This window comes from Kryptolebias marmoratus, linkage group LG7 (assembly GCF_001649575.2).
Source record: "Kryptolebias marmoratus isolate JLee-2015 linkage group LG7, ASM164957v2, whole genome shotgun sequence".
NCBI lineage: Eukaryota > Metazoa > Chordata > Actinopteri > Cyprinodontiformes > Rivulidae > Kryptolebias > Kryptolebias marmoratus.
Window position 1 is genome coordinate 4,837,303 of NC_051436.1, and position 14,915 is coordinate 4,852,217.

General features: G+C 42.6%; 1 protein-coding gene across 4 annotated transcripts in view; it reads left to right on the forward strand.

Moving 5' to 3' along the window:
• Nucleotides 1-14,915, forward strand: part of kdm6ba (lysine (K)-specific demethylase 6B, a) — a 95,922-nt gene that overhangs the window by 43,607 nt on the left and 37,400 nt on the right. Inside the window, exon 1 of one of the 4 annotated variants that reach the window (XM_025008509.2) lies at nt 228-746. The exons of the other annotated variants lie outside the window; for them this stretch is intronic. The gene's annotated coding sequence lies outside the window, so the exon portion shown is untranslated. Of the gene's footprint in view, nt 1-227; nt 747-14,915 lie in introns of those variants that run through there. 4 annotated transcript variants of the gene reach the window in all.

Below are 14,915 nucleotides of genomic sequence, written 5' to 3' on the forward strand. Positions count from 1 at the left end.
GGGGGGGGGGGGGGGGGGAGAGGTGCTGTTTAGAGAAAGGCAGGGGAGTAAAAAAAAAAAGAAGAAGAAGAATCAGAGGGAGGCAGGCTGGGGGGTTGGGCTCCGAGCTTGTGCATGTGTGAGGGAAGCAAATGTGTGTTGTATATATGCCTGTGTTTGTGTGTGTGTGTGTGTGTGCTCGCTCTGTTCCTTTCTTTGTTTGGGGGGGGGGGAGGCGAGACAGAATACAAGCAGTTTGAAAGAAGGTGAGGAAGAGGAACAGAGAGGGACAGGATCTAAAACCAGAGTCACTTTTTTTTTAAAATTATTGTTATTATTTTTACAGAAAGAAAGCAAAAAAGACAAAGAAGATTTCTCGTTTTTATTTCCCTGCATCTTTTCCTCGAAAGGGTTTAGAATTAGGAGCATGTATATGTAAGAGGACAGAAACAACAGTGCTGCATATTTTTAAAACATTCAGGAGCAGTGCTGCGTGCTGGCTCTGTGTGTGTGTTTGTGTGTGTGTGTGTGTGTGTGCGCCGAGGAGGTGGGGGGGAGGCAACCCGTGCAGTTTAAAGGGAAAATACAAGGCACACACAAAGCTGGGAGCGCAGGCAGGGAGAGGAGAGAGGAGAGGAGAGAGGAGAGGAAAGGAAAGGGAAGGTTGTGGGAATCTGCTGAGCTGGCTGAAGCTTTAATCAACAAGCCTCCTTTTTGGATTTTACCCCACCGATCGGGCTCCGCGTCTCGCCGCGCTCCCGGCCACGGTAAGGACGAGCTCCCTCAGTCCTCTCAGCTGTTTCTCCCTGCAGACAAAAGCCGGAGAAAGTTGCTCTGTGTGTGAATGTGTGTGTGTGTGTGTGCAGATGGAGAGCAGCTAAGCTAAAGGCTGAAGCTAAGGCTAAAAGGCGTGAGGAATGCAGCACAAAGGGAGCTTGTCTGCTCCAGCTGGGACGCTGTGTGTGTGTGTGTGTGTGTGTGTGTGTGTGTGTGTCTTTGTAAACGAGGCTTGAATGTTTATCTCTCCGGGGCTACCCAAAGTTTTGCATGTGAAGAATACCCAGAAATACACAAGAACTTCGTTTAGGGGAAGAAAGGAAAGCTTTGTCCAGTTTTTAGCTGCTTCTGGACACAGTAAAGCTCCTATCCTTTAATAATTTACATAGTGACTGCTGGTGCTTTACATGAAAGCAAATATTCTTAACTCCTATTGTTAGAAAATAAGTGTCAGATACCTTTTATTTTCTCTTTATGAGTTGTGTTTCCTTCAGGCTGATTTAAATGCCAGTTTGCACAAAGGATCTCGCCTTTTCTTTCCTCTGCTCGTCTCTGTTTTTGATGTGCACACACAAGTCTTGGTCTTTGTGTCATTTAAAAGGCAGGTGACTGCTTTGAACAGGAGTCTTGTGACTTCCTGCTGGAGTGTCTATCTGAGCTGCACACGTCCAGATGCCGGCTCCCATTAGCCTTTCAGTAAAACAAAGTGTGTGTTGTCCTGTCCAGTGTGTTGTGGTCAGAGGGGGGGGGCTTTCAGCTTGTTCAGTAGTCCTGTATGCGGTTAGCACCAGCTTTCTAAGTGTGTGTGTGTGTGTTATTAAAGAGCTCGTAGCAGCCAGCTCGCTGTGTGCGCACGCTCCTCCCTTTGCAAAAGGAGTGTGTGAGAAACTGAACACTTGTGCCGGCGTCTGCCTGGAGCTAATATCAGTGTCTTTATATGAGTGTGTGTGTGTGTGTCAGTCCCTGCCCTAATTAAGTTTGCGCCCTCTCTGCATTCAAACTAATACAAACCTTCCTAGAATGAAGGTCCTAATAGAAAGACGTCTGTAAACTGATCTCTGCAGTACTCCCACACAGAAACGTGAACACTCAACCCACACACACACACACACCAAATCTATGTCAGTATTGCATTTGCAGCCCCCGCCCTTTCTGTTTGACTTTGGGAATTTCTTTTCTCTCATGGGTTCATTACTAATGGAAGAAGAGCTTTTACTTTTTGATTTTTTTATTTCTTCTCACTTGTGCTTTTTTTTTGTTTGTTTGTTTGTTTCTCTTCCACTTCCTGTCCAGCTGCGATTATCCAGTCGAGGCATGCCAGGCGTGGTTCAGCCAGGGTCACCTGCTGTGGACCAGAATATATCATATCTACACTCTTAGGAAGTCCTGTAATGCTTTGTTAATCTGCTTAAACTGTACTGCTGGTAGAAAAGAGCCTGGTTTATGGGAGACTAAATGGAGAAATGGTTGAATACAACCAATACATGTAGGGTTAGATAGAATATATAACCTTATTGTGGGTATTTTACTTCATAGTTAAACAAAAGAATCAAAAATTGACATCTGGGAGATTTACTTGAACAATCAAAGTATGGTTTAACGTGGTTTGGTCCGTTTTGCAATCTGGATCTCTGAGTGTAGCAACCATAATACTTATATTTCCTAATTACCACAAACTCAGGAGTATGACCAAACAGTACACTTTCCAACAGACACTGTCTTTACAGATGAGCATGTTTTCATATCATTGGTAGACAGTATGACAGTGTTTAACCAAAACATTAATTATTATTCGAACTAAAGAAATTGCACTTTCTGCAAAAATCCATTAAATGTGCTGAGTGCTGAATGAAACAGAGTTGTTAAAGATAAAAGAAGCAATGCACTAAGAGCTAAGAGCACTAGCCAAGAGCTAAATATTGCAAAAGGTTAGCTGAAAGTAGCAACATGCTAGCTAGAATCTAAAAGCAGCACAATGGTAGCTAAAACCTTAAGAAGACAAAAAAACGGCACATATCCTGAAGCAGTCATAGCACCCATCCCCTAAATGAGCCGAACGTTTTTGATGTAGAAAGGGTTAAAATAGCACACAGTTGACTCCAAGATTACAGTGCACCTACCCTAGTAGCTACTCCAGGGATGTTGTTGGTAAACAAGAAGCTGTGGTCGAAGTGAAAAGACGAATATTGTAGATATGGAGAGCAAACTACAGAAAGGCCATAATAATTGTGTCAAATGTGGCCAGGGCTTGATAATAGTTTAGATCCATGCAGAATACAGCTGTGATCCCAACCAGTTAGTACCATTAAACAGATGTGATGGTGTTAGTTTTTCTGTTTAGCATAATTATATATAAGAATAAAACAAACTACAGAGATTATTAACAGAATACAAATCAGCTACAAGCGTGTCAAGACAAGAAAAGGCTGTTGGTAGCCTTGTGTAGCCGGGTCACTGTTTCTTGGAAGTTGCACTGCAGTTCAACGACACATTGACCTTCGTGATTCCCAGAAATAAACTGTTAAGGAACTAAATTCTATCAGTCTAAGAAACTTAGTGCTCATGTCTTATCACCACCCAATAGTCATAGTTCTACGCTTTGCAGGTGGCAAAATTTATAATGAGACAAAAAACCCTGATTCTTTAAAAACAATTCTACGCTTGTTTGAGAAGTCGATGTTAAAAATAGTCCTGATATTACAAATGTTTGTGCTTATTCAGTCATATTTAATGAAGCCAGTAGATGACTTTATGCAGACGACTTAATTCAGTCCAAAGTGAGATGGGTGTCCAATCCCGGTCCTCGAGGGCCACTACCCTGCATGTTGTAGTTGTATCCCTGCTCCAACCCACCTAGTTCAATAGTTGAATTACCTCTTCAAGGTTTCTTTTAGTTCTGCAGAGGCCTGTCAGTCACTCTTTCATTCAAATCAGGTGTGTGATGCAGGCAAACTGTAAAAAGTATGCAAGCTATTTGGAGACCAGGATTGGACACCACTGGACTTTGACTGATTCTGGAACTGAATTCTTGTGTCTCGTTCACTGTCTGCTCAGACATGTGTGATGGGAACTGTGCCGTCTGTACCACACTGTAGACAGGTTCCTTTGCAGTCATCTGCGTTCAGCCCGAGTTTTGTTTGCATGCTGAAATAGCATGTGCAATAATAAAACTTCCCACTCAAAAGGTGCCACCAAAGGCACAACAAAGAGCATCAAGTAGAATTATTAACTAAAATAGTAAAATCATAAGGAACCCTGTTTTGAAGAGTTCAAGGTTCCTCCTTCTATAGGTGGCTTCCTTGATGGGTTGCAAAAAACGATCATCTGCCTCGATCTCATCTTTATCCTCACATCCTCCACTGTCACACCAACCTTCCACACTTTCCTCTTCCTTTGACTTTGGTCAACAGAAGCACAGTTTCCACCTGCATCCTGTTAACCAACGCTACCCAAGGTGGTCATTGGTAACCCAACCAATCCCTGAACTGGACGCCCATTTACTTTGGACTTAGGACCAACAGTTGGAGTACACGGGCTATTAGGACAATTTATTCCAGAAGTTTACGGACAAACAAACTAATCCAGACTAAGATGCTTCCTGGTTGTCTTGGTTCGATTTGAGAACGGCTTGAGGCGGCATGGGGTTTTAAGTCAGACAGCCGCTGTTGCACCTCCAAGTCGCCAAGTGAGATAGTAACAGCACCACAACAGTCAACATATGAAAGGGGAAGCCAGCTTTACGATTTGAGGGTGTGATGTGGTGCTTACAGATGGTCTATGCAGCCAGTTGACTGTGGGATTTTGACTGTCTGACGTGCATGCCATACAGATACTGAAATCACATCAAAGCCTTAAATTGTCCAACAAATTCAAGTCTTTCAGCCATTTTTCTTCTATAAGGATATGCGTCTGTGTTTGGAGGAGCCATTTCAAGCAATGCTAATGTCGTCTTGAGAAATGTTGATTTGACTGTGGCTCGTAGGAACGTAAACTAACAAAGCTACAACTTCAGCTGCAAAACTTTGCGTGCATTGATGATTCAATGCAAAGTGAAAACAAGGTAGTTAATTACAAGGTATTGTAGTATAATCACATCAGTAAAGTGGCCAGACAGATTTCATCACTTGATAGCGGATTTATTCTGAGGGCAACAATTTTGCATAGTCATTAGTTGGGGGAGGGGCTGACCCAGCCAACTGTAAGAATCTGTTTTGCCAGTGCAGGAAAAATATGGATATGCAGCATGTGATGACAGTTGATTGTGAGGAGCTCTGTTCAGCAACAACCCATTTCCTGCACCCAGAGCCATTAGGACGACACCCAACCCCCCCCACCCCCCGTCTGTCAGCCACCACGCTCCCCTGCTCCTCTGCAGATGTGCACAAACACACATGCAGGCGATACGAAGAGGGAGCGTGCTTTGGTGATTGAAATCGTCTGTGCATGTGCACTGCACTTCTCTCTACCCCTTCTCAGCCCCAGGGCAGTCCCCCACACCCCAAACAGCTGAAGGGGGGAGATTGTGCATTCATTGGAATGGAGGCTGATGGCAGGGGGGGTGAGGAGGAAGGGTGATTGAGCGTCCTGCCTAAAGGAGAAAAAGGGAGACAGAAAGAAGAGAAGAAAGGGGGGATGGGTGGGTTGTTTTGCGTTTAGAAACGGGGAGGGCGGGGAGGAGAGGAGCAGACAGGCAGGAGTGGAGGTTCAGGGGTGTAGAGGTGAGGGGAGGACGGCTGGGTGGCTGGCTGGCGCCGTGGCTCGGTTGTGTCTGGAGCTGAGCTAACAACAGCCAGACACGTTCATGTAAAAACACGTCTCTTTATCTGATTGATGGCAAATTCAATAAATTCAAATTACAGCAACTAACTTTACAAAGTGGTGCTTTCATGGTTTTGTCACGACACAGGTTATGATGCCAACGTTAGTCGAGTTGCAATTTAATTAGGTGTTTAAGTCGTGTTACAGTCACTGCAGTCCTCTTCCCAAACAGTAGGTGTCTCTACCGAGGAAATAACACAACCAGGAATGGCAATGAGAAAAAAATCCCACAGGAAGTACAATTTACTCAAATATAACATTTGATTTTCAACTTATTAGCTTTAGGGACCTTTGGGATAAGGAATGTTTTTTGTCAATCCAAAAAAGTTTGTTTCAGTCTTGTATCCTTGCAGAAACATTTTCAAAGTTCCAGAGTGAAAAGTTCTTGAAACGCCACCCGTGCATTTCTGCATAGATACCCAAAATGCAACCTTTAGGAAACAATGATTTTTGCAGCTTCAACTCTTATGTGGGCGTCTTTTTCTTCTTCTTATATCAACGTTTCACACCCAAGCCTTTTCTGCATGCTCCATTCCTTCTTTTGGTGTATTTTCATGGCAAAGATAGTTTTAGAAATGACAAACAAAAAGATAAATTTGGAAAAACTGTTTGTGACTTGGACAAGAACTTAATTTCAGTGTTTTTTAAGTTTATTTAACATTGGGATTATTTGTAAGTTCCTGGGTTTGATTGTTTTTTAGAAAGAAAAAAATCTATTTGGTACAATACATGTGAACCTATTTAATACTTTGTGTTTTAGTGAGATACTGGTGGCAGTTTGTTTTAAAGAACTCATAAATGTCCTGTATTTAGAGAGCAATGTGAGCTGAGCTGCATATACGATGTGGGTGGCACCAGCTGGCTTTATTCTGTCTCCAGATCAAAATATCATTTGGTGTATTAAATGCTGCCTATATTCAACACAACATGACACCTCATTGCACTAGAATGTGCCAATCTCTTTAGGATCCGGGCTCCATTTCCAATCTGAACAGAAAAAGAAATGTACAGTTTTATCGTGTTTAAATGGTCTGTGCCGACACTTTATCTTTGATTGCGCTGATTCCAGCCTCCGAAGAATGAAAAGGGCTCTGTGCTTAATTTAATTAAGTAGGGGCAAAGGGCTCGAGCAGATTAGCTTTGCCCTTGGAGCTACTATCTGCGGCAGAGACTGTCCTTTTGTAGGTGTATGATTAGCTGGGAGCAAGACAAAGAAAGCAACAAAGACATGATTAAAGACGTGATTAAAGCCAGGCATATCCATGCACTGCAACACAGCCTTCCTCGTGGTTTTAGTTTGATCTGGATCTTGGCTGCAGTTGGATAAATATGGAAGATGAGATGTCTAGTGATGGAAAAGAAAACCAGCCATATTTAGAGAGACACTTCTACTTCTGCTACTGCAGAAGTAGAATGCTGAGGGTGCACGTGGCAGGCGCTGGGACTTAGACGCCTTCTTGCTGTGATTTATGAATGGACCGAGGCGGCGGGAGGGGCTGAAGCCAACCTAACGACAACAAACAGGTTTATTACCGAGGGAAGATAAGTAATGACGCACAGCAGCTCTGCATTTAGTCTAAAACATTATTCGACCACAAAGAAAACTGAATAAATCTGTCAATGCAGCCGAGTTTTGCACAACTCTACTTTTGGTTCCGCAAAGTTCGCTTCATTTCTGAAAGCTCACATCTGTCCAGGACGTGGCCAACTCCTTCAGTGATCTATAAACAGCCAGAGGCAGCAGAAAGACAGGCTGGGCTTTGCAGCCATTTTGGCAGAAAGGTTTTGTGACAGTCCGCAGGTTTGTTGATTCTGGTTAATGGCTTCCAGTTGTCTCAGTCAGGAGAGAGGTGTGTCACTACAGGACAAACTTTATACAGTCTCATAATCACACACACGTTGAGTGACGGACACAGGTGTGTGTGTGTGTGCTCACGTCTTGCCCGCATGGCTGGTTTTATGACTGTTTTGCGAAGGTCAACAGTGGATGTGTTCAGGTTTACAGTGTTGCTTGCATCATGTGTGTTTAAAGCTGTGATAAAGAACAAAGTTCTTTAGATCTTAAGATGAAAGGTGGGAAAAGTGTTTTGGAGAACAGGAGTTTGTAAATCATGCACATCAGCTGTCATATCTAATTGTAGAGAGAAGGGATAGTTTCTTCTGTATGTTTTTAGCTTGTTTTGTTTCTGTAGCTGTTGAGCTTTGAGAAGAAGCGGCCTGTCTGAAATATAAACCCACAAGAAACCGATTCTGTAATGGTACATTCACATAAAGATACAAAAACACATGTTGGTGCCCTGTGCTTGTTGCTCCGCTCTGTAATCGTGTGCAACAAATCCACACCGGCTCTTTGAAGATTTCTGCTCACTGCGTCCTTTTCTGTTTATTTAAGGCTTTTCTGCACTGAAATGATTCACATTTTGTGTGCGCACGTGAGCTTCCCCTTTTTTCTGTGTGTGTGTGCGCTCAGCATTATTCTGAACAGTCTGAATGTTTGCTGGTTGCATTTTAACTTCGGTCATCAGTGATCCAAAGATCAAATGGAGTTTTCTGTCCTGGTTTATCTCCAGTTTTACATTCCTACCCATGATTAGACGGTAAAAATAAATGTTTGTCTTTGTTTTGAAGAACTGAACTATTCTAAATAAAAAGACTAAGGAAAATTTGAAATAAAGTCTTTATTTCCTTTTGTTTTTTTTTAGTGTCTTGTTAATTTTGTCTTATTTCTTTATGCAAAACTGCATTTAGCAGACTGAACCCCCCTGAACATGCATGCAAAAAGCTGCAGAGTGGCACGTGTGACAAAACCTCTGAATAAATAAGTTCAGCTCTGATCTGACTCCTGTAATCACATTTATAGGCATTTTGTAAACGATGCGTACAAAACCCCCAAGCTGTAACCTGGACTGACCCCGCAGTCACCTCTATTGATCAGCTGGCTAACAGTAATGCATTAATCTGATTACGTTTCTATGGGAACGCAGGTTTAATATGAAACGAAAAGACGGAGTCGCAGGTTTGCGTGTCTGGAGCGGGAATAAACCGAGCTTTTATTGTCTGAGGTTTCTTTTATTTGAACTCTTCATCTTTTCTTTATTGTCCTTTTCTTTGTTTTGTTTTGTTTTGCAGTAAATTCCTCCACCATTCAGCGAGCCTCTGGGATCATTTTTCTCTCCAACCCGTTGATTTGCTGGTGGCGTTTTCTCTTTTTGACCCAGCTCCACACTGAACCCCGACCCCTGACTTTGTTGTGTAACTTCAGTGATAACTTTGCTTTCTGGGTTTCGTTACGCCTCCCGCTCGACTTCTTCTTTCAGTCAGAAGTCTGAGCTCAGCTGCTCAGCAGTTGTGTGAACGCTGAGGTCTGCCCTGTTGATTTTTCCCTACGATTTTTTGCAAGTTGACTAATATAGCAATTCATTATATGACAACATTCAGCTCATTCAGGAGATGGTTGTTTATGACTTTTTGTTTTTGAAAGTTTTATACTTTTCAAAAGATTTCACTTTATTCAGAAATGTTTCCCCATAGAAATACATTGAGATTTCTTCAATTCCTTCAAAGCTGCTTTTCTGCAACTTGTAGTTTCTAGCTAGCCTTTTGCTGCTTTTAGCTAATGATTGCTTCTTTTAGCTTTTAGCCAATGTTCTCGTTCTTTTAGCATTTAGCTAATGTTTTGCTTCTTTTAGCTTCACCAGCTTCATTTCAGCTTCATTTCAGCGTCTTCAGCTAACTTCAGCACAGCCCCCAGCATTGACGCTACATTTTCTGTGGAAATGCATTTTCTCTAGTTTATGATGAGATCTTCCTGAAAGTTTTCAGCATTTTCAGGTTTTTATGAAACTCGTTTAAAGTTTGGTTTGATTGTTTCTCCTTTTCCATGTTGTGTTCAGAGTTTTATAAAACAAAGAAAAGCGTCTGTGTGGGAGTGTGTCTGGAGGGCAGTGGGTACACTGTGGCCCTTATTGGGGTGTGTGTGTGCGTGTTTGCCCCCAGACATGTAACACGATCTGCGTCGAGAAGTCCTTCATCCCTCCTTGGTGTGTCTGCGCCCTCCCTGCATCTTCCCCCTATCCGTTCACAGCTGTCTCTTCTTTCCGTCTGCCCCTTTTCCTGCCTTTTATCCCCCTTTCTTCCGACTGACTTGAACCCTAAACTTGTAAAGCTTTGGAGTTGGTAGCCTCGAAATGAATTTGTTCAACCCATCAGCTGCTATTCGCTTATTTTTATTGTTTCTCACGCAGATTGTGGTGCAATTTCTTTGATTCAGAGGAAGAATAATTATAGATGTTTGTTATTTTGGAGGGGACGCTGATGTTGCTCCTGTTTTCTTTATTTGATTGGTGTTGGATGTCTCCTGTCCTGGTTGGATGATGGAGGAGGTCATCAGACAGTCTGTTTGTCCCTCAGGATTTCTGTGCCTCATAGATAATATTACAAGCTTCGTGTGTGTGTTTCTGTCACCTGTCAGGTGGCGAGCGGCGCCTCTTCTTCTTCGTCATCCTGCTGTGTTCAACTTGCCGACCTCTGAAAATCTGCAAAAAATAAAAACTGTGATTCTAAACAGGATCTGAAGCCCAGAAACTGACAACTTCAGCCAATCAAGTGGCTTTAGGAATTAATTTTAAAGGAGTAGTTGGATATTTTGTAGTGGGGGTCTGTGGAAAGATTGTAAACAACATCTTACCTGTTGTAGATATTCTATGGAGGACCTCAGTTTGGGGAAGTTTGACGTGCTAACAGCTAGTCCGAGTGCTGCCAGGGTCACGTGGATTGATGTTGTCTTAAAACAACTCAAAGCTCAAAGATTTCTCAGCCCGTTGTTTTTGTACTGCCAGGTTATTCTGGCAGAAATACAACAATATTTCTACAGGAAGTGCTGCACCAGAAGTGCTACAGCTAGCTGCTGCTTCCATTTGTGCTTGCAAGTAGCCACAGAAGTCTATGTAAATAACTGTGTCATGTGATAAGGTTTATAACATGGCATTTTCATGAATCGCTGTGAAATTATTGTGATTGGAGATGTTTTTGGACAATGATAATCCACCTTGATCCTGACTACACTCAGACTCGCCAGCAGCTTGATGACAGCCAAGAAATGAAACACAGGTGTGTGTGGTTTTTAATAGTTATTGGACAAACTGGTCATTGCTGAGAACACCCAACCCATCGTTCTTCTGTTTTCAGCCGAGTTCCTTTTTTTTTTTTTGGAGTTTCCAATCCAGCTGGAGTTTTTAGACCCAGTCAGAGTGCAGTGTGTTTGGTTAGTGTGTGTTTGCAGTTTCCAGGAGCTGTGTGTTCCTGTCCTCCGTTGCCATATGGCAGCTATGTCAGCTCTCAGAGCAAACACAGCTGGCTGCCTCCTGTGGTCGCGCGGGTGAACAGCAGTCTGCCTGCAAAGACAAAAAAAAATACAAAAACCCCTCAAATAAAAGGGTCACATTCACCACCAGCGGATTCATGTGGCTATTAAACACTCTAGGATTCCTGACTTTGTTTGTCAGGTGTGTTAGTGTCAGAGTTGTAGCCTGGTTTCCACACAATTAGTGATGTTAAGCTACCGATTAGCGGCTGCTCATGTTACGCCTCTGCAGGCAAGCTGATGAAAAGATGCTGTGTGCAGGTTTTGAACACGATTCTTCGAATTCTTCCCTCTGATTTAATTTAACGCAATAATCCCTTGGAACCGAAAGCCACCGACACTCTGAATCACACCAGAATCTATTTTTATGCACGCTCTTTGTTTACATAGCACTCTTTACACACCATAAGGTCTTAGTTCCCTATTGGCTGGTTGATAAAAGCAATTTATCTGAGGCGGAGGCACACAGAGGGAGATAAAGGAGGGAAAACGGGGCAGGTAGTGAACATTACACATCATAAATAAAATGTCAGAAACACTGGTGCGTGCTAGCCAGTGCTCAGGGTAGCATGAAATCTGCTCTCGTCCCTTCCTTCTTTATCTTCCCTTTGTCGTTCTGTGTGTGTGTGTTTGCTGGGTAATTGAGGTGTGTGACCTTGCTGTGGGCCTGGCAGGTGTACGGCCCGGGGATGAGATGAGTGGGAGGGGCGGGGGTGGATTGAGAAGCGAGCTGCTAGCTTCCCTGCATGTGCATAGATGCATGCATTTGGCTTTGTGTGGTTGAAGAAAAATGGAAGTGATTGTGTTTGTGTGTGGGTGTGGGTGGACGCAGTGGTTCTGCATGCAACTTGGAAATGAGATTGTGTGTTTGTGTTATTGAGCAGTGGAGATGGCATATATCATTTTCTGTAAGCTGCAGAGTGTGCATTTGAATCAGCTCTGGTTGTAACATTTGTAAACATCACTGTCAGATTGTACCATGTCAGTGAAATTACCATAAACTAAAGAGACAAATGGTGAAGATAACAGGCAGATTCTGCCCCACAGCTTTTTTTATTACTGGCATTAAGGCTACATCTCCTATACATCATGTTGAATCCGACCACAAAGATATACAGAGGAATATCGTCTTTTTTCCCACCCTGCCCTTCCCTGCAGGTTTGATAAGAACAATAACATGTGGAAGGGAATTTTCCCATGGCTTCTTGCCTCATCTGACAATAGGACTCCGAAAAATCTTTTAACAATTAAAGGAAGTTTTTTTGGTTTTGGTCAAATTCTCACTTGGTGACATAAATTATTTTGGTTCATATAACACCAGCTGATTTAGGGTGTAATGCATTAAGCCATGACTTATAGGCCTCCAATGCACCATGGATAATAGACATTTTTCTCTGCATTCTTGTACATGCATGAATATAAAAAATAATCCCTAAAACAATGAAATACTCCTGCCAGACCAGTAGGTGGCGATGGTGTGAAAACCATGTCAAACTACAAAATATGACTTGGGCCACCATTTGTGTTTCTCCACTCATTAATGAAACCAGCCATCTTTGAAGGAATGCATAACATCAACCAACTTATGTCCCAACGTTTTAAATAAATCTCTGCGATCTGTGCCAGCAGTACGTGTTGGGGATAACTCTCAGCTGCTACCACACCGAATATGAGCTCAATATTGGCATAAAGAGCCTTAAAGGTCGAAGATTCAATCAGTCCTTTTATGACATTAATGCTGCACAAGTTGATATTTTGATAACAGTTTAAAAAAAATCTATTTAACACAACTTTATTGTCCTTTTGTAGACCAGAAACAACCCACAGGAGTAGCAGTTGTGAAGATGTTATGAACCGTCTAACCGTCATAATTTGGAGCTTATCAAAGTTTTTATGTTTATCTGCTTTTTCCAATGCATCACCTTGAAAGACTGAGTGTTTACTGGCTGCCTAATATTTACCGTATATACTTAACAACTCGTGAATATTTGTTCTCCTTCACATAAAGACCAGGATCTTATTCATAATCATTTACATCATCATGACACTCATTTACCACAAAAGTCTGACAATTACTGACTATCCAGATCAGGGAGCAGCTTTGTGGGAGAATATGTGGTATGGTTTCTAAGTTTGCAGTCTGAGAAGTTCACTGGAACACCATCTGACGTCAAAGGTACCTCACGCCAGCTCCAAATTTAAAATACAAACACGGTTGGTTATGTTGAAACCTGATCCTCCATCTATTTTGTCAGCGAAACACGTTGAAAAACTGAACGTGTGAAATGCACCAAGTCGTAAACCGTTTGATACAAAAGTCCTCTAGAAATTCCTAACTCTGCGTTCACTTGAACTACTAAACATTTTTAAAGCTTTGAGATACTTTAGATGGCTGAAATCTGCTCTGGAACAAGCCCCAGTCTTCACTCCTTCACAAAAATTTCTTTCCAATTCATCACACAGAAATATGTCTGACTGCTGTTTCTTGAAGGTAGGATAACGGCTACGTAGGTTGTTAGTGACACCATCCGAATTCTGACTTCTGAAGAGCTGGGACCTAAAACAATCATTTTCCTGCAGAACGTGGGAAGAACTGGTGCACCAGTGAAGTGTATAAACAATCCTACATGCGTCTTAACAGCTAAGCATGTATTTTTTTTCCTTGTAAACATAAGTAGTCATAAATAAACATGCGGTCACTTTAAAATCAACTCAATCCACAAAGATCTGCCTCATTCATCATTCATCTACTCAAAACAAAATCTAATTTTTTCCTGATTTTGTTACATTTAGCTGCTAAGACATGTTTTCAGCTGCGCCGTGTGCCCATCATCTGCTGAACTGCAGAGTCTTTAGGCTCACACTCCCACCCTCTCCTCTTCCTCAGTAGCACAGTGAATCTGTGTCATGTCACCGAGTTCGCGAGTCCCAGGGTAACCCTCCTCACCCTCCCATACCAGAGCAGCCTCTCCCCCGCCGCTGCTTTCTGTCCTTGTGTGTTTCAGACTGTCCCCCTCGATCTCTTCATCCTCTCCTCCCCACCTCTTTGTCCTGAAGAAGTTTCTGCCTCATCTTCTGTTTCTCCATATTTAATGTGCTTCGCTCTTTTTAGCGTTGCTTCCTTCCCCTCCATCATACGGCGCTAACACACACACACATCACTGCCTCGCTCTTTCGTGAAGCAAGCAGAAACATAAAACTGCCAGTGTGCATATATTAATAGATCCAAGCTTCTAAGCCGACTGCTGCATGCATAATCTATCTGCACATACAGAACGTGCACTAAAGAAGCTGTGTGTGTGTGTGTGTGTGTGTGTGCGCTGTTAGGCTCCTCCTTTAAGAGACAGGTGTGGACCAGATTGAGTTCTGCCTCATTTCCTCTGCCCTGCGCAGCTGGTCAAGGACACATTTACACACACAAACACAAGCACGTTTAACACATGGCCACACACACACCTCAAATAAAGACACAACTCAAGACGCTGAATGATCAAATGCAGCATTAGCATAAAGTGTGTGTGTGTGTGGAGCGTTCAGGAAGCAGCCTGCTCTTGGATTCCTGTGGAAGAGGATTACAGTTGTGATTACAAAGCGACTGGAAGAGTATTTCCATGGTGATATAAACACATTTACAGCCTCAATAAAAACAAAACAAAACAAACAAAAAAAAACAACAAGTCAAACCGCCCCCGCTTCTATGATAGTCACTTTTTATTTGTAACACACGCACGTAATAAAACAGCGGCCTCTGGTTATTTTTCTTTGATCATATTGACAGTCCTTTTCCCCACCTATGTATAATTATTTTTTAGGGAATTAATATAGTCAAGAAATTCTTGTGGTGGAGTAATACTAACTGCTGCTCAGAGTCAGGCTAACTGCGGCTCGTAGTCGTGCTAGCTGCGCCTCGGAGTCGTGCTAGCTGCGGCTCTAAGTCGTGCTAACTGCGGCTCTAAGTCGTGCTAGCTGCGGCTCGCAG